Below are 21,088 nucleotides of genomic sequence, written 5' to 3' on the forward strand. Positions count from 1 at the left end.
CGGGTTTTCGATAAAGTTTTGTCACTCAGCGGGCATCTTTATGCCAAAAAGGCAACGTGCTTTTCCATCAGACTGCAAGAGAACATAAAATGAACATGGCGTTACAAAAATTCGCACATGGCGCTGGTTGGCTGTAGGGAAATTCCAGTGGTCTATTCTATCAAGGGTACGATTGGTTCCAGTAGAAGTTGGTTCTATTTTTGAATGCATCTCTTAAAAGAAACGTAGTGCAATTTCTCATTTTACCTGGCTGTGTAAACGGTGGATATCGTATGGCCCATTGGTTGACCGTTGTACGATTGGTTCCAGAGGAAATGAGGTCATGTCGTCTATTTCGTCTGTTGGCGAAGTGCATTTCATTATGGACACATGAATTAGAACAACTTCTCGCGTTGCTCGGTTGGGTATAGCCGTATAAGGAGATTCCGGTGGTCCATTGGTAACCACTGTAGAAAGCACTTACCTTGGGAGCTGTGACCCAAGGAGACGGCAGAAATTCAGGCTTTAATGGCACAGTATAACGAAAATTTTTGAGAGGAAGTAATGAAATAATGCCCTTATAGTTAATAATGAAATAACGAAATAGTTTTCGGGAGTGGAATGATAAACACCCCGTTATTCATCTCCCCCCCCCCCCCCCCCCCCGATTTAAATCGTGGAAGCCCAAGAGCATTCTTGCTTTCTAGCATGGCGTTTCTATACCACGTGTTTTATCGAAGGGTCTATGTTCACACGTTACATTCATATCTTTGATCGTGCCGGGGTTTTTTTTTTTCAATATGTTATAAGTAAAAACAATTCGCATACTTTATTGTCACTGACGACAGTCCTTTTAGGTTAAAAGATGTTATTGCGACTTAACTTGCGGACGGGTTTAATTGGTTCACTTCTTTCCTGACTCAGGAACCAGTTTTGCATTGTAGTTTATTACTCATCACTAGCTTACTCCGATTAAGCAAGTGGGAACAAACTACAATGGCACTCATTCGTAACACAGCAGATCTTGCTACCAATTTCCTTGATTTCATTTCTTTTTAGTCCAGTCAATCTATGCATTTTTGAGGCTCAACACCAAACTAATTGCAACAAAATTGTTTTCAACGCCATTTAAGTAAGGGTGACCTATCTAGCAACATACTAAAAATCTGCCAAAATCCGTTCGGTGCAACATGTCAAAATTAAGCGTTAAACATTTTGAGCTTTTAACACGGGGAACCCATGTTAGTTGAAATTACACGTTCCAACAAAAAATGCACAAAATGTGTTTGTTACTTTTATGGAAAAGTGAAAGAAGAAAGAATAACTGCTACCTAGTTTTCGGTGATAAAAAAAACATTGAAAACGAAGAGTTTCTTTTTTCAAACAAAATAAAAATTAAACGCGCTTGGCTTTTGCACAAGAAGCCCTTACTCCCTCAAGGAACCCCAAAATAACAGGAGGCTTTCAAGGTAATAGAGTGAACTGTTGGCTATAAAACTACAACAAATTTAGTCGTAAGGCTTTAAACCTGAAAAATGAAAGCCGTTACTTAATCATTAGCTTTTAAAATATATCCCTTTTTATCAGATTTCTGTTAGCCGCAAGGGTAAGAAAAGTTTATATATATTAGAGCTGGATTTTTTAATAACCTTACAGCCAAAATAGACCTCTCCCCTCAAAGAGCCTTTTTATTTCAAAAACTATCTCCAAAGAAGTCAACATAAACACTAGGAGTGCAGCCACTGCTTTTTTTTCTTCTCCTCCTTTCTTTCTCTTCGCTCTTTTTATTTCCCCTTTCCTCGTTCTTTTCTAACAGGATTTCGGGCTTATTTTGCCTTCGGCTTTTGGTCTTTTTCTCAGTCAAAAGACTGCAATTTTCGCTCGGTACTTTTTCAAATATCCAGCAAGATAATGCTTTGGCTTTTACGGTTACCTGTACATCAATTTTCGTTAACGTATCGACATCCTCAAATATACAAATTTCACTTTTTTAAAGCTTTTTGTTTTCTTCTTGTTAAAGGTGAATGGAGAAGAGGGGAGGATATTTTTACTAATTCCTTACGATGCACAACAATGCAAATTTTTTTAACAGGTTAAGCTCCAATGCCTATGAGTTTGATAAGAGGGAAATGCGTTTTCATTTAAGGAAAAAGGGTTAACGGAACATTCAACGCATAAGAACTTTATTCCAGCAAACTTTTGTTTCAAGGAAACGAAATAGCATGATAGGGAAGCTTGTTTTTAAGGAAAAGATTAACTCTGGGTAGCGAAAACAATGCGTATGTAACAATATCTTGTAAGAGTCTATGGAGTAATTGAAATTCCCCACCCAGAGCATAATTCACGCAACTCAGTCAGAAGGTTAACATGCACTAAGGTAAAGTGTTACACAACCCTCATCCGAGAGAGACATTGGTTCCGCTAAAAGAGGTGAGCCATCAGAAGCTAAGTCAGGCAAGCCCATTAATGTCGTACATATGTCTAGTACTTTCGCGCCTTCATTGAAAACTGCAATTATTTTCAGACGTATAGGATCCCATGATCGTTATAGAAAAAGAGGTCTTCATTTGCCAATTGACGAAAAAAAACACTGGTCAAGTTTCGGGGTTGTTCTCACAAAAGAAATGCTAGGAGGGAATATAAACGCCTTTAGAGCACAGAGCGATTAAGCTACTTATTCATCATACCAAGAAATGAAGGGCTATCTCAGAAAATACAAACTGAATACACAAATCGACTTAACTAAATATGAGACTCGCTACAAGAAGGAGATAAAAAATTAAAGAACAATCAAACTGCACTTGGTTTTCTGGATTTCCCTTGACAACAGAATGAAGAGCGCAGAGCGTTACGATCTAACAAAAAGCAAATCGACGGAGTCCTTAGCAGAATACTTATTCACTCACATTGTAAAGCACGGAGTCATAATCCTAAAGGAGGTTGCACATGTCGCGAGAAAAAAAAAGAGTCCCTGATTTCGATCACAAACATTGTGTCCAAGGTTTGAACATAACTACCTCACAAAACTCGATTACAGAAAATGGGAATAGGTTAAGCAATTTGTACTGATACAAAGCTATCGTCCTTTGCACACATTTAGTCGCACGTATCTTGCGGCATGGATGCAAGTTAGTAGCTAACCGAAGGTGATCAAAATAACTGTTCACCATCAGTCAGCTACTAAATTTGCAACCGTGCGGCAGGATATATAAAAAATTACCAGCCTGTGATACTGCCAAAATACGTACTGCATTTCTGATATTACGCAAAAAAAAATACTAATCTTTTTAACCATGTTAACACAGACCGATGTTGTATCTAAGTGTACAGGTAGCCTGTGCCAAATCAATCGTGTGAAACATTTGTTTGATAGGTCTACGCTCATAACCATCATAAATTCATTAGTGTTCAGCAAGATTTTCTATTGTTCGTCCATGTGGTCTAGTACAACAAAAAAGAACATTGCTAGGCTTCAAAAAGTTCAGAATTTTGCGGCACGGATTGTGACTGGCACAAGAAAGTATGAGCACATCACGCCGATGTTAAAGGAACTCCACTGGTTGCCGGTTGCTAAGCAACTGGAGGTTAGAGACATTTTAATGGCTTTCAAATGTATAAAGGGATTAGCCCCACCATCCTTGTGTAATAAGTTTTCGACAAGAAGGCAGATGCATACTAGAAATACTAGGAATAAAGATAAACTTCATGTACCATCTTTTAGATCAGCAACAGGTCAGCGATCTTTCTCATATAGGGCTGTTCAGCTCTGGAATGACCTTCCAGAAAGTTTAGCAAACATAGAGTCATTTAATGTTTTTAAGAATGCGATTAAAGGACGTGCCCTTGACGAGTTTTTAAGCCATTGACACTCAATAGATGTAATTATGCATATTCTATATTTTTTAAATAGTATGGTAATGTTTTTTTTCACTTTCAAATGTTTATATTGAATTTCTATTGTTCATATTAGATTTTATTGTAATTGGTATGTCAAAACCCATTTTAATTGGATGTACCAATAAAGTTGATTTGACTGACTAATAATTTCCCTTTTAAATACCGTCGTAGAAAAAAAATTAAATCTTGGAAAACAGAATTTGAAGACAGACGAAAGGCTGGGTAACCTGTGCAAAACCCTCAACACGAAACACACTGACCCAGGTGTTCCTCACACATTTAGTCGGCGATTTTTTAAAACAAAACTACCCAAAATACATTAGCGACGTTGTATCGAAAATTCTCGAGGAAAAAAAACACAATTATCAGCTGTTTTGTCTGAATTTGTGATCTTCCTGAAATTAGGTGTCCTGTGGTGAAAGTTGAAAATCTTTATTTCCAATTTTTCTCATCTTTCACTGAACCGATTTTGGCGGATTTTTAGTATGTTGTTAAATAGCCATCCAACAATTAAATGGCGTTGAAAAAAGTTCTGTTGTAATTAGTTTGATGCTAAACCACAATTTGACTGGACTAATAATATTTAAGAAATGCAACAAAAATTGATAAAGTATGAAAGTATAAAATTGCTACGCATGAGCATATTATTAGTCTCGTCAGCAAAGAGTCAGCAATCATTGTTTGTAGGAGACCTCGCCGATTTTAGTTCTGAGTATCCGGCGAGTTGCACACCTCTGGACTCTTTCTACGATCGTTCTCAATTTGACACTTCCGGGAGACCACACATCTGTGGCATAAGAGAGTTGTGACTTCACTAGAGAGAGATAAAGTGTCCGCCTGACTTTAACATCCGTAATGAGTGGACAGGTTTTCTTCAGGAGACCTAACATTCTGTAAGCTTTAAGTGCAATATGCATAACATGCGAGTCCCACGATAGATTGTTTGAGATGATTATGCCGAGGTCCTTTTCTTCCAGAACACGTTTTAAATAAGTATTGCCAAGGTGATGTTCATGAGTTACGGGTGATTTCTTCCGCGCGACTGTTAACACTTTACACCTAGAGGCGTTAAACTTGATGGTTGATACATAGCTGCAGGTTTTTAAGCTTCCCAGGTCCCGCTGGAGAATATCACAGTCCTTTACTGACACAGTGATGGAGTTGATCTGTCACCGGAATTGGTTGACAATTTTTTACGTTGGTCTCAAGAAAACTCCATGTCACGTAATCCAGGAAAGTGCAAAGAACTCACCATGCGTAAAAAGGGTTTGTAGATGAACTGTGTAAAATAAATAAAGTTCAGCAATGCCGCAAGCTTAAACTATTAGGTGTGATATTCCAGTACTATACGCCAGTCACGTGCGTGTAAAGCTTGTTAAGGCTAATAAATGCATGCACGTAATAAGAACTCTTCGGTAAGAGGGGCACAATCAGCAGGAGCTGGATTATCTGTTTCAATCAACTGTTATGCCTAATTATTTGGGCGTGGCCCAAATAGAGTAATGGAAACGGCTTGTTTTGACGCAAAAGTGCAATAGGCACGCAATCCGTGCTCACCTAAACAAGCAAGTAAATAAGCGTAGCAAGGCGAATGTGTACCATGCGAACGTCATTTAACACTTCATATTCTCCTTTATCGTATTCGTAAAGTAAACCAAAATCCATAAAACGTGTCTTCGGAGTCTCACGCAAAATGCAGTTTTTTTAAATCCGCAACACTCCCAGGCGGATTAACAAAAAAAACTCTCAAAAGTAGGTTGTGTTTGATCGTTCGGGTGAACGGAGTCCTGAATAGGACTGTTGTTGTTGACAGTGACTGACGTTTCGACAACCTGTGCGGTAGACATCTTCAGAGTCAAAGTGAGTTGTATCACATCAGTTGATGGTATTATACTCTAGTTGTTGATCTGATTGGTCAATTACGTCGCGATGTTATTGGTCGTCTGTCAGTTAAGCCGTGATGTTATTGGCTATGAAGACTCGTAATCAGTAATTGGTGCGTTTCGATCCGTTTATTGTCACAGTTAAACAGTCGTCTCTTTGTCAGTTCTCCAGTCGTTCTCTCGTAGTTAGTTTTGCTTGATCTCGTCAATAAGTCGTTTGTACGGCGCTGGTAACTGTTGGCTACGATTCAGTGGCGTTTGTTCTAAGTTAGTAAACCAGCTCTCTAAAGTAAGACGTTGATAGAAGTCTGTTGAATACGTTACACATGTCGCAGAGTCCCAGTCAATTTGATATTTCGTCTTTAAATAGTGCTCAGCAATGTGATTGTTGACGTCACCATTCCTCGTCGCTCGTTTGTGTTCGGTCAGTCGCGTGCTAAGGTTTCTGCCGGTTTCACCAAGGTGAGAAGCCTGGCAGTCGCAGCATTTGATCTTGTACACTGCTCCCTGTCTGTCCTCCGGTTTGTCTTTGTCCTTGACAAAGGACAAAGGGGGTGGGTGTGGGTAAATGTTGTGGGTAAAAAAAGTATAGAAAAAAAGTGATAAAGTAAAGTAATTGAAAAAAAAGGACAAATAAATGGAAAAAAGTTGTAAAATATTTGTGAAACGAAAATCTCCAAATCCTTGATTGCCTTTTTCGTCGCGGCTTCTTCTTCGTTCTCTTCCTGTGGGACTTGGCTCCCCTTTCACAACATCACTGTATAAAAGACATTTTGCCGATGAAGATTTATCCATACCTGAGCTATCGTCGCGAAATAACAATTTGCAGAAAGTATGGGACAGCTCTGACTCGCTGAATGGAAATAGTTGCTCACTATTTATCTTTATTCGATCTACAATTCCAGTGATCAGTGGAGATATTTTAACACGATGGAACGCGATCACCGTGAGAAAGGGAAGGGAAATTAAAAAGGACAATTTTTAGGTATTTCATATTTTTGGATAGAAGTTTGAGGTCTCTCACCTTACGAAGGAACCACCTTCATTCCCCACCTTTCAAGTTAAGGCGAGACTGTATGTAAATTTTATTGCCATACGGAAATACAATTTTCTCGATTACCTTTTGTTTTGTTTAGTGTACAAAATCTTTGCTGTAACGGTTCGAAATATCACTCCTTAAACTAAAAGGACGTTTCAGTCACGAATGTTGACATCTTTGAGAAATAGCAGTTCAGTCTCCACTTTTTGTATAGCCTACTTCAGGTTTACATAGTGCACAGATTTTCTTTTATTTTTCACCTAAATGTCTTCTTAGTGTCCGTTTGTGCTAGAGAATTCGGTTATTTGCTTTGCTGACCGCGGGGAAAGGGAATAGGAATGGGGAATAGGGAATGGGGGATAGATTTTCGTTTCATGAATTCTACAACTTTTTGCTATTTAATTTTTTAATTATTATTTTTTTTTGAAGACCGTTTTTTACCCACGACAATTACCCAAACCCACACCCACGACCCAGACCCACGACCCACACCCACGACCCACGACCCACGACCCACGACCCACGACATTTAGCTACACTCCATATTGACACATGCAGACCTTAAAGGGACTGGTTCACGATAATGCGCATGTGTGAGTTCTGACAGTAACCGATTGTTTTTCAACCAATCGGAAGCGAGTTAGATGCACGCAAGTCAATTTAATTGTTCGCGACGCGAGAGTATTTCCGGGCATTTAGTTTGATTTTATTTATCCCCATAATTCAAGTTTATTCTTGGCTACTCCTCAGATATATGTTGCAGCCGATAAGAATAAGATTTACAGCCCTGTCCTGCTTTGAAACAAACATTTACCGACGTGTATTTTTACGAGGTCGTGCCCACGCTAACAAAACAGTCACCGATCGGCAAACAAAATTTGTAAACAAACATCTTATTACTGTTCTCTCAGTTCGCCTTATAGTAAACCCAGAAATACCTACAAATAGCGCCTGACCGGTGACAAAAACACACAACGTATGAGTATAAAGATTATCCTTAATTGAGCATAAATTTCAATTGCTTATCAGCAAATGAAAAATCGGTCAGTGTAAAACGCAGACTGCGGACTGCAGACTGCAGACTGCGGACCAGGGGTAAAATGCAGACTGAGTGCAAAATGCAGACTGCAGACTGAGGGTAAAACGCAGGCTGGGGTAAAATGCAGACCGAGCATAAACTGTAGTTATGGAAAGGTTTAAGGGTCAAAAAATCCCGCAAATACATGTAAACGAACACTTACTTGACATCTGCTTTCACAAATCCATTCAGGACTTTCTTCTCTAGAACGTTGTCGACGACCGAAAAACATATAATCGCAATCTTGAACCTTTTTTCCGTCCGAGAGACCTCATGCTTCAACTTTTAAGACGCGAAGTTTTCGATATACGTGACCATGGACAGTGAATCGGTACAACACGACGATGTTTACCCTCAAATGGAAGCTGCTGACCCAAAATACTGTACAGGAAGAATTATGGCGATAAAAAAGGGAGTAAATCATTCCAACAACAAAGAAAGATGTTCTGCAGAAAATTTGGATGACCTTCTATGAAAGTATTGCAAATCAAGGTACACAGACTTAAGCTGTTCGGATGTTCATTGAAACTTCTGGCGAATGTGCAATGCACTTCCACTAGGAAGCGAAGTGTGTAACTGATACCGGCTGGCTATTTCACCGATTTGAAGAAGAAGGAGCACAAATGTTTCAAAAAGTCTACAGTCTTTATTCTGCATTTTGCACGCAGCCTGCGTTTTACTCACAGTCTGCAGTCTGCATTTTACACTCAGTCTGCATTTTACCCCTGGTCCGCAGTCTGCAGTCTGCAGTCCGCAGTCTGCGTCTTACACTGACCGAATGAAAAATTCATTTGCGTTGCATCGGGTCAGTGTTGCGCAAAACAAATGTTATCAAGTAGCACACATAAAGAAACTAGATTATAAACAGAATATTCAGGCAATAATTTATTTTAAAAACATCAATTCTTAAACATATACGATCGTAAAGCAAAGATACAAGGAACATTTCAAGTGTACCAGATCGGTGAAGATCGCGCGGCCTGTTGCGGTATAACTACTGGTCGGATTCAAAAATCAAATCAAAGTTGAACGAACTCATGCCTTTAACCACTTTCCAAGTGTCGTGTATTCTTTTCGTATGCCACACACTACTCCTAGAACCATACCAGATCGATCGGCTAAGCTTCTCTATCTCCAGAGACTCTTGAGAACGTCCTGTTGCCGGACGGCCACGATGCTCTTCTGAACCTCCATGATCAAAACATTATTTTTTGCGTCTTCTTAAAACGTAACCAGTTAAACGACACAACCACACGTTAATCACCACTACCGAAGTATAACTAGACCAGCCAAAGCGACGGATGTCCGAATAAAACGAAGGATTTTCAATGATTGTACCGGTAATGGCGATTTCGAATTTAGTGTTGACCCGACAAATTTTCTCTGAAGGGACAACCGGCGCGCATGCGCATTATCGTGAACTAGTCCCTTTAAAAATAGAATACGCTCCCACGAAAAACCTGAAAACTTAGACAGCACGTGATCAAAACATGTTCGTTCGGCGCCAAAAAAGTTGTCAATTTCATGACAGAGACTACCCCGACAACGTTTCATTGGCTAAAACCGACAGGTTGAAATGTGAGTCTACGCGCAGAATTCGTCGCGCTTCACGGATGGTAGTCAGGTCCAATGATACATTTAATCCGAAATTTTTCAGAGCAGCAGTAAGAAGCAGTTTGGGTAAAATTTGGCGACGGTGTTTCGAGGAATGTATTGTTGAAGCATAGCGAACCCACTCTCTTATTAGTAAACTGCAAATGGAAATTAAATAACAGATAAAATCTTACCTGTTTTGTTTTCCCTATGCTCGAATCCGCTGTGGTGCGAAGTGAAATGGAAGTTGTTTTACGATGCGAAAACGATGTTCAATTGGACGCTTTGACCGTTGTTGATTTCACAATGCTTTATGTGGTTTGGCTCGCATTTCACTGTTGGTGTCACGCGCCGGTTGTTATTATGGTAGCGTCGAAAGAAAACAAATTGCCTCCTTCATTTTCGGGTTTTAAATCTAAAAAATTTGTCCATGAATCCAGCTATGATGGGGTCTCAGGAACAGACAATGATAAACAGTCGATAAAAATCCTTAGCAAGTGTCTTTCATCTTTGGCTGCTCGAAGCGTTCTCCTGATTTAAAAACGGCGGTATACTTCTTGAAAACGCTTCTTGTAAACGCCGAGCTCTCATAATCGAGGATGAATTTAAAAAACACTTACTTTTGCTGATTGTTGTAAACCAAGTTATCTTTAACAGGCTGGTGATCATATAAAAAAATCCTTGCACATTTCCAAGTTCTTAGCTGAATGATTTTGAAAGCGTTGGTCTTGAAAAAGTTTGAATTTGACAAAGGTAGTAGTCTGTTTCAGCCAATCAGTTGAATGAACTAAAAACGCGCGCGCTGTCAAAATTTGTTGTCGTAGTTATGTTTTTCGTGTATATTATTAATAAGTAATCACATGATTTGAAAAAGTTTGAAAAATTTACTCGTGCTTATTTATTCCAAATTGCACTCGAAATCATGTGATTACCTATACTAATTGTGACGGGTACATGTACGATGCTTGGCGTCGGGATTTTGCATTATCAGCAAGTTTTGTGTTAAGAGTGTTTTGATGTCAGTGAGGTGACGACAAGAAAAAGGTAATGAGTCAATTGTACAGAAGCAAAAATTGTTTTGTGGAGGAAATAAAAGAAGTTGAATTGAGATCTCGTCGTGGGAAATTTATTTAGAACAGAACTTGCAATCCAGTTGGTTTAAATAAGGTTAGTCATTTTTCTCGACGTGGTCGTGCATCTAGCAGACTACCGATGAAGAAATTAAAATCTTTGTTAAAGAAAACACGGAAAGTGAGACTTTTTGTATGGAAGGTAATTCTGATCGAAAAATACACCATTGTCGTCTAAAATTCGTTGTCACGTTAAAAATAGAAATGATTTATACTTACACCGGTACAGAAGTAACTGTAAGAGTGTACGGTTTTTACTAAGGGCAAGTCCAAAATTAGTTCGAAAACAAGGGAAGGTTTATTTGTCGTCTAAACATAAAAGAAGAGGCTATTTAGGTTGGGTGAGGTATCAAAATATGGTTTTAAGTAGTATTTGTCCCTCTGTACATGCAACTATCCATTTTATAGTGCTTACAAGAGTTCGATTCACCGGGTTAATTGTGGCCAATTTAAGCTTTCTACTAATATCGAGAAGAATCCAGGACCTTCAGTTTATGTAGATGCTGCAAAAACGATTCATGCTCCATAATGTCAAGGAAACGTTGTAGTATTTGGGGAAAATGCGGGACAACAATGTGTTGCAATGAGTTTGTGCGCTTTAATTTACAGTAAGATAAGAAGGATTACTTATGATATGATTCAAATAATGACTGTTGGTAACCAATTATATTCTAGTCTGTCATTTCTTGCAAGACAATGTATGTTTATGTTAACAGAATTGCCAGAAATGCGTACAGTGTTTGAGCAATTTTTCTAGCTTGAAGACAGTGAAGGTTATACTTGTAACATGCATGGTGATGTCAGAATTTAGGGGTATCACTACTGTGTGCCACTTGAAAAACTCTTGGCTCTGAACTACAACTCATTCATTTTAACTGTGGGAATTATTGGTGTTGATTCTCATGCTAGAGATATGTATGGTAACAGTCATAGTCAAGGTACATGTGTATTGTTGGAAATACTATCCATGGTTAAATTAGTATAATATTTTCAGAGTCTATGTACACGTACGGATGAGGATATATATGAGGTTAAAGGTGTACATATTGCCAACTTTGAACGTGATCTTTATTCAAGCAGTGTTGAATACTGTTAGTAGTATATCAAATGTCCAGAGTTTATACCAATGTTCTTGTAAACAGTGCTGTACTATAGCAGTTTATGCAATGTGTTATACAGTCAACTCCCTTTATAGCGGACACTGTAGGGACCTCGAGGTGGTGTCCTCATTAGCGAGAGTCCGTAATAGCGAGAGTTTATTTCAGTCAAGCGTCTGTAAATTGTTTTTGCCGGGGATTTAGCTGCTGTCCGTATTATCGGGGTGTCCGTTATAGCGGGGTGTCCGCAAGGCGAGAGTTGACTGTATTCTGTTATTAATCCATGTGGATTGTCGCTCCCGACTCCCCTTAGGAGTAATTTGTTTGTTTATCGTCACGTAACTCAAAAACATTTTTGCCTTGGTCGAGTTTGTTATCGTGAGCGAGGATAGTATTTGAGTATATTCTACCTGTATTAGAATTTTGAAGCCGAACAGTTCGGTAAGTTAGCCTTTCTTTCTACATTTGAGAATTGTTATGGTAACTTCGAGTGATATTTACCTCTGTAATTAGCCAGAAAACCACATACAAGTTTCTACAAACTGACCACGAGGTCTGCGCCCAATGTCTTCGTTTGCGGTCGTTTGAGTACGATTGTTATCTACAAGTTGATAGAAGATTTACATTGTGCAAGTAGTGCGTTTTTGACGTTCAAAATAAAGTTGGCTGACATTCTTCGAGTCTGTCGTGATTCGAACTAACATTTTTCGAACTTGAGCTTCGTTTGGTCGATTCTGTGTGAAACATGTCTACTCGCTCACGTCCTGCCGCCCGAAAAGGAACTCGAGTACGAACGTATTCGACAAGGAGAAATGAAGAAGAGGATCGAGCTGAGAGGGCAGGGCAATTGAAGAGGACCAAAGCTGGATTAATCGGGATGCTAAGGAAAACGCGTGAGGAAATTGCTAATTTGCGAATCGAAAGAGGAGATATATGGTCAGAGGATTTGGAAGTGAAGTTGGCGGTGTACGAAGAAACATGGAGGAAGTTTGTGAAAACCCATGAATGTTTTATGGAATTAACAGAGCCAGGATTTAAAAGGAACGGTGCCCAAACCATGTACGACGAAGAGTTTGCAAAGAAAATGGAACTGGACGAGATTGTGAAACGAATGCGCGTCGCCTGTGGATCAAAGTCCATTGAAGGAAGCATGAGGTCACGTGAAAGAAAGGGCGCGAAAACCGTGAGTACTGAAATCAGCTGTAACTCGGTTTATAGTGCGTTTGATGCTCGAAGGGAAAAAGTGATTTTGACAAAACTTATAGTAGAACATTTGAAGAAAAGGCAAGAGCTTTAACTCAGATTAACTGAACTTAATCACGCACGGGAATTAATAGAGGCCGAAATGGAAGCTGAGAAGGCCTATGTCAGTTTTAGTATTCTTAATTCTGAAAGTGGGGCCGGTGCAATTGACCATGCGACACCTCGTTTAATAAAGAAAACAGTTTGATTTGGAGGCCTTAGGGGATATCGATTGCAAGAAAGATGTCTTGTATCATTCAGATATTAAGCCTAAACTTGACGAATTTCCACGTGGTCTTACCTCTCCATTACCAGTTGCCCCAGGCCGTGAATCAAAGTTACCAATTGTTGGGGGAAATGAGCAACCAGGATCGTCTCCACAGGGAGATGCTGCATTAAACCCACTAGCAAGCTCACCTAACAGAGGTTGTTGGGGGACGAAACACGAATACGAACAGTCGCCCTCAATCCAGGAAGTTCAGGCCCCAGTAAAGCAATCACCAGCAGGGTTTGATGCCAGGGAACACATAGTTAAAACTTTGAGCCAAGTCATTAATACCCGAAAGTTAGAATACATGCACTTTATTGGAGATCCGATTAACTATGCATCGTTCATACACAACTTCGAGACCTGTCTGGAAGACAGCACGAACAATTCTAGAAATCTGCAACTCCTAATTCAACATTGCACGAGTGTAGCACGAGAGGCAATCGAAAGTTGTGTTAACTTGCCAGTGTCAGAGGGTTACAAAACTGCAAAGGAAACCTTGAAGGAGAACTTTGGTCTACCTCACATAATTGCTAAAGCTCATCAGAAGAAGTTGGAGAACCTACCACCATTAAACAATTGTGCGGGGTCAACATTATTGGAGTTTGCAAGACACCTTGAAATAGCAGATAGAACCCTTAGGGGTATGGGTCCGGATTATTTCGGCGACTTAAACCACTCAAACACCTTAATGGAGTTGAGCAGAAAACTTCCCTTTTATTGAGAGGAAAGTGGGCAGAGTGCGCTGGCAAAGTTATTGAAGCTGGTGGAAGACCAAAGTTCTCTGATTTGTTAGTTTGTGAAGCATAGAGTAAAGCTTGTAAACAATGAATTTGGGGATCTGATGGCGAGTCCGGAAAGCAAAGAGAAAAGGGGAAGAACTCTAACAAAGATGACTACCTTAGCGACCAATGTCGACCCTGATCACAGCGAAGAACAAAGCAGTGCAAGAAGAGAAATTGGTACAAACAGGAGCTGTCCAGTATGTTCATGGGCTGTGGAGGTGTGAGAAGTTTAGAGACCTTTCGAGCCGGGACAGAGTAAAAACAGTACTGAACAAGAAACTGTGTTTCAAGTGCCTTGGTGGTGGGCATTTCAAAGACCGTTGTCCTAGGGAAACATTTAAGTGTCAAGTACAAGGTTATGTCGAGGATCATAACACTCTGTTACACCCCACCCCTCCCACTTTGGAAGAGAACCCTCAGCAGACCAATGCAGCTATGGGTTATACAAGTGCAACACACAGAACTAATCAAGATGGTCAGACTGGTGGCAGAGCTTTTGTTACTGTGGCAACTAGGGGCCGGTGAAAGGCGTGTCTGCTAAGGGGTCGTTCCTGTTAAAGTCAGGGCAAAGGGAGGAGGAAGATTTGTGGAGACTTACGCCCTATTGGACAGTGGTAGTGAGGTAACCTTATGCAAGGAGCAACTTTCTCTTGAGCTTGGATCGTGGGGATTAAACCGTGATTATGAGTTGCAAGGGGTGACGGGGACAGGAAAGTTGAAGGGCATGTGATAGACATTGTTGTGATGTCCATGGATAACAAAGTCTCAGAAGAGCTGACGAATGTTAGGACTGTTGAGCAGATACCCGTGTCCTCCACTTGCATTCCACGAAAGGACGACATTTCAAATTGGCCTCATTTGAGAGACGTCGAGTTGTTGGAGCCCAGTGTGTCAGATGTTGTTCTAATAATTGGTCTTAAAGAGAAGCCTACACTGTTTATCCCATTAGAGCGCAGATCAGGTGGAGATAGCGAGCCGGTAGCAGTGCGATATTCCCTGGGTTGGACAGTTATGGATCCTCTGAGCGGGACACGAGTTGATGAGCGTTGTTCCGTCAACTTCGTTCGCCTTGGAAACAAAGAGTTTTACGTTGATGCGGAGCAGTTGCACAAAGACGGGAGTGCCGAACCGCGTAACATCAAAGGTGTGATCGAAAGGTCAAGTGTTAGTGGTGCAGTAGACGGTACATTACTTTGTGATGAAGAAGACACCAAGCGTCAAATCCGTGACGAAATTTTGCAGGAGCAACTTGAGAGACTTTGGAGCACTGACTTTGCAGATTCTGTTGTGAGTTCGAGTGTGAGTCCTTCGATACAGGATAAGAGAGCATTAGAAATGATAGAACAGTCACTGAAAGTAGTGAATGGACACTTTCAAGTAGGGCTTCCATGGCGAACAAACCCCCCTTATCTGCCAAATAACAGGCTTATGGTTGAGCGGGAGCTGGACTTCTAAAGAAGCGTCTACTCAGAAACGAAGATTTGTTCGCCAAGTACAACGCAACCATGAACGAGTATATTGAAGAAGGCCACGCGGAGAGAGTGCCCACCGATGAGTTGCAACCAGGGCACCGGCCAGTATGGTACGTGCCACACCATCCAGTGACGCACCCCTTAAAACCCGAAAAGGTTTGCGTTGTGTTCGATTGTGCTGCCCAGTTCGCGCACACGTCTTTGAACCGCCAACTGTTGCAGGGTCCAGATTTAACTAATAATATTGTGGGAGTGCTGACTCGTTTTCGTCAGGAGTTTGTGGGTCTTGTAGCCGACATACAATCTATGTTCCATCAGGTTAGAGTGGAACCCAGGGATTGTGATGCGTTGAGGTTTTTGTGGTGGCCTGGAGGGGATTTGTCAACCGAGCTAACAGAGTACCGAATGGTCAAACATTTGTTTGGGGCCACATCTTCACCGAGCGTCGTGAACCTTTGTCTAAAGAAAACAGCTGAGATAGATGGAGGTTGGAATTCAGAAGTTGCAAATGTTATCAAAAGGAACATGTACGTTGATGACCTGATGAAGTCAACTGAAACAACAGTGGATGCGATCTTGCTTGTACACAAGGTGAAAGAACAGCTTAGTAAAGGCGGTTTCCATTTGCCCAAGTGGTGCTGTAATGATAGGCGAGGTCTAGCTGTTGTTCCAGAGCCAGAGAGAGCCAGGTCTGTTATCAACTTGGAGCTGTTGATGTGGTGAACTTGTATTTTTGCCAACAGTGATTTCACATGGTTCCTTTTTTTTCACACACTTTTCACACCCTTTTCACATGATTTTCACACACATAGCCCTAGTAGTGACTGACAATGGTGAAAACAGTGACAACGGTGACCACGGTGACAACAGCGACAACAGTGACAAAGAGTGGGAACGGTGACAAGACTGACAACAGTGACAACAATTAACACGGTGACAACAGTTACAAAGGTGACAACGGTGACAACGGTGACAGCAGTGACAAGAGTGACAATGGTGACAACGGTGTCAACACTGACGATGGTTAAAACGGTGACAACAGTGACAACACTGACAACCGTGACAACGGTTACAAAAGTGACAACAGTGAGAATGGTGACAACGGTGACAACGGTTACAACAGTTACAACGGTGACAATAGTGACAACGGTGACAGAAGTGAAAACGGTGACGACTGTGACAAGAGTGACAACACTAACAATGAAGACAACGGTGACAACAGTGACAACGGTGACAACAGTCACAACAGTGACAATGGTGACAAAAGGGACAACAGTGACAACAGTAACAATGGCGACAACAGTGAAAAAGGTGAAAATGGTGACAACAGTGACAACAGTGACAACGGTCACAACGGTCACAACAGTGACAACGGTGACAAAAGGGACAACAGTGACAACAGCAACAATGGCGACAACAGTGACAACGGCTACAATGGTGACAACCCTGACAACGGTGACAACAGTGACAACAGTGGCAACGGTAACAAAGGCGACAACAGTGAAAAACAATGACACCGGTGACAACAATCACAACAGTGACACCGGTTAAAACGGTGACAACAGTTACAACGGTGAAAACAGTGACAACAGTGACAATGGTGACGACGGTGAAACTAGTGAACACACTGACAACGCTAACAACAGTGACAACAGGGAATAGGGTGACAACGGTGAAAACAATGACTATAGTGACAACACTCACAACAGTGACAATGGTGACAACAGTGACAACACTGGCAATAGTGACAAAGGTGACAACGGTAACAATGGTGACAACAGTAACAACAGTGACAACAGTGAAAACGGTGACAATGGTTACATCGGTGACAACAGTAACAACAGTGACAACAACGACAAAAGTGTCAACAGTGACAACAGTGACAACTGTGAAAACGGTGACAACAATGACAATGATGACAACGGTGACAACAGTGACACCGGTTAAAACGGTGACAACGGTGACAACAGTGACAACAGTGAAAACGGTGACAACGGTTACATCGGTGACAACAGTAACAACAGTGACAACAACGACAAAAGTGTCAACAGGGACAACTGTGACAACGGTGACAACAATGACAATGATGACAACGGTGACAACAGTGACAACAGCGAGTAAAGTGACTACAGTGACAAGGATGACAACGGTTACAACATTGACAACAGTGACAACAGTGACAATAGTGACAACAGTGACAACTGTGACAACACTGACAACGGTGACAACGGTGACAACCGTGACTACACAGACAACGGTGACAATAGTGACAACGGTGACAACGGTGACAACCGTGAGCATCGTGATCTCGGTAAAAAAGGTGACAATCGTGACAACGGTGACAACGGTAACACTGGTGAACACGGTATCAACAGTTACAATGGTGACAACAGTGAGAACGGTGACAACGGTGACAAAACTGACAACAGTGACAACAGCGAGTAAAGTGACAACAGTGAGAACGATGACAATGGTGACAACAGTGACAATGGTGAGAACGGTGACAACACTGACAACGGTGACAACGGTGACAACAGTGACAATGGTGACAGTGGTGACAACAGTAACAACAGTGAAAAGAATGACAACAGTGACAACAGTGACAACGGTGACAACGGTGACAACAGTGACAACAATGAAAAAGAGTGAGAACGGTGACAAGACTGACAGCAGTGACAACAATTAAAACGGTGACAACAGTGACAAAGGTGACAACAGTTACAACGGTGACAACAGTGACAACAGTGAAAAAGAGTGAGAACGGTGACAAGACTGACAACAGTGACAACAATTAAAACGGTGACAACAGTGACAAAGGTGACACAGTGACAACGGTGACAACAGTGACAACAGTGACAAGAGTGACAATGAAGACAACGGTGTCAACAGTGACAACAGTGACAACGGTCACAACGGTCACAACAGTGACAACGGTGACAAAAGGGACAACAGCGACAACAGCAACAATGGCGACAACAGTGACAACGGCTACAATGGTGACAACCATGACAACGGTGACAACAGTGACAACAGTGGCAACGGTAACAATGGCGACAACAGTGAAAAAAAATGACACTGGTGACAACACTGACAACAGTGACAACAGTTAAAACGGTTACAACAGTTACAACGGTGACAATAGTGACAACGGTGACAGAAGTGAAAACGGTGACGACTGTGACAAGAGTGACAAGACTAACAATGAAGACAACGGCGACAAGAGTGACAACGGTGACAACAGTCACAACAGTGACAATGGTGACAAAAGGGACAACAGTGACAACAGTAACAATGGCGACAACAGTGAAAAAGGTGAAAATGGTGACAACGGTGACAACAGTGACAACAGTGACAACGGTCACAACGGTCACAACAGTGACAACGGTGACAAAAGGGACAACAGTGACAACAGCAACAATGGCGACAACAGTGACAACGGCTACAATGGTGACAACCCTGACAACGGTGACAACAGTGACAACAGTGGCAACGGTAACAATGGCGACAACAGTGAAAAACAATGACACCGGTGACAACAATCACAACAGTGACACCGGTTAAAACGGTGACAACAGTGACAACGGTGACAACAGTTACAATGGTGAAAACAGTGACAAAAGTGAAAACAGTGACAACAGTGACGATGGTGACGACGGTGAAACTAGTGAACACACTGACAACGGTAACAACAGTGACAACAGGGAATAGGGTGACAACAGTGACAACGGTGACAACAGTTACAATGGTGAAGACAATGACTATAGTGACAACACTCACAACAGTGACAATGGTGACAACGGTGACAACACTGGCAATAGTGACAAAGGTGACAACGGTGACAACAGTGACAACAGTGACAACAGTGAAAACGGTGACAACGGTTACATCGGTGACAACAGTAACAACAGTGACAACAACGACAACAGTGACAACTGTGACAACGGTGACAACAATGACAATGATGACAACGGTGACAACAGTGACAACAGCGACAACAGCGAGTAAAGTGACTACAGTGACAAGGATGACAACGGTTACAACATTGACAACAGTGACAACAGTGACAACAGTGACAACAGTGACAACTGTGACAACACTGACAACGGTGACAACGGTGACAACCGTGACTACACAGACAACGGTGACAATAGTGACAACGGTGACAAGCGTGAGCATCGTGATCTCGGTAAAAACGGTGACAATCGTAACAACGGTGACAACGGTAACAGTGGTGAACACGGTATCAACAGTGACAATGGTGGCAACAGTGAGAACGGTGACAACGGTGACAAAACTAACAACAGTGACAACAGCGAGTAAAGTGACAACAGTGAGAACGATGACAATGGTGACAACAGTGACAACGGTGACAACGGTGACAATGGTGACAACGGTGTCAACAGTGACAACAGTGAGAACGGTGACAACAGTGACAACAGTGACAATGGTGACAGTGGTGACAACAGTAACAACAGTGAGAAGGGTGACAACAGTGACAACAGTGACAACGGTGACAACGGTGACAACAGTGACAACAATGAAAAAGAGTGAGAACGGTGACAAGACTGACAACAGTGACAACAATTAAAACGGTGACGACAGTGACAAAGGTGACAACAGTTACAACGGTGACAACAGTGACAACAGTGAAAAAGAGTGAGAATGGTCACAAGACTGACAACAGTGACAACAGTGACAAAGGTGACAACAGTTACAACGGTGACACAGTGACAACGGTGACACCGGTGACAACAGTGACAAGAGTGACAATGGTGACAACGGTGTCAACAGTGACAATGGTTACAACGCTGAAAACAGTGACAACACTGACAACCGTGACAACGGTTACAACAGTGACAACAGTGTGAATGGTGACATTGGTGACAACTGTGACAACGGTAACAACGGTTAGAACAGTTACAACGGTGAGAACCATGACAACAGTGACAACGGCTACAACGGTGACAACCTTGACAACGGTGACAACAGTGACGACAGTGACAATGGTAACAATGGCGACAACATTGACAAAGAGTGAGAACGGTGCCAACACTGACAACAGTGACAAGGGTTAAAATGGTGAAAACAGTGTCAACGGTGACAACAGTTACAACGGTGACAACCGTGACAACAGTGACAACGGTCACAACGGTCACAACGGTGACAAAAGGGACAACAGTGACGACAGCAACAATGGCGACAACAGTGACAACGGCTACAATGGTGAAAACCCTGACAACGGTGACAACAGTGACAACAGTGGCAACGGTAACAATGGCGACAACAGTGAAAAACAATGACACCGGTGACAACAATCACCAACAGTGACAACGGTTAAACGGTGACAACAGTGACAACGGTGACAATAGTTACAACGGTGAAAACAGTGACAAAAGTAAAAACAGTGACAACAGTGACAATGGTGACGACGGTGAAACTAGTGAACACACTGACAACGGTAACAACAGTGACAACAGGGAATAGGGTGACAACGGTGAAAACAATGACTATAGTGAGAACACTCACAACAGTGACAATGGTGACAACGGTGACAACACTGGCAATAGTGACAAAGGTGACAACGGTGACAATGGTGACAACAGTGACAACAGTGAAAACGGTGAC

The 21,088-nt window shown here is 41.7% G+C and overlaps 1 protein-coding gene across 2 annotated transcripts in view; it reads right to left on the reverse strand.

The window, feature by feature from the left end:
- The window catches only part of LOC140928171 (dehydrogenase/reductase SDR family member 1-like), a 95,068-nt gene that overhangs the window by 41,449 nt on the left and 32,531 nt on the right, over window positions 1-21,088 (reverse strand). The window lies entirely within an intron of this gene.

Source organism: Porites lutea, chromosome 2 (genome assembly GCF_958299795.1).
Source record: "Porites lutea chromosome 2, jaPorLute2.1, whole genome shotgun sequence".
NCBI lineage: Eukaryota > Metazoa > Cnidaria > Anthozoa > Scleractinia > Poritidae > Porites > Porites lutea.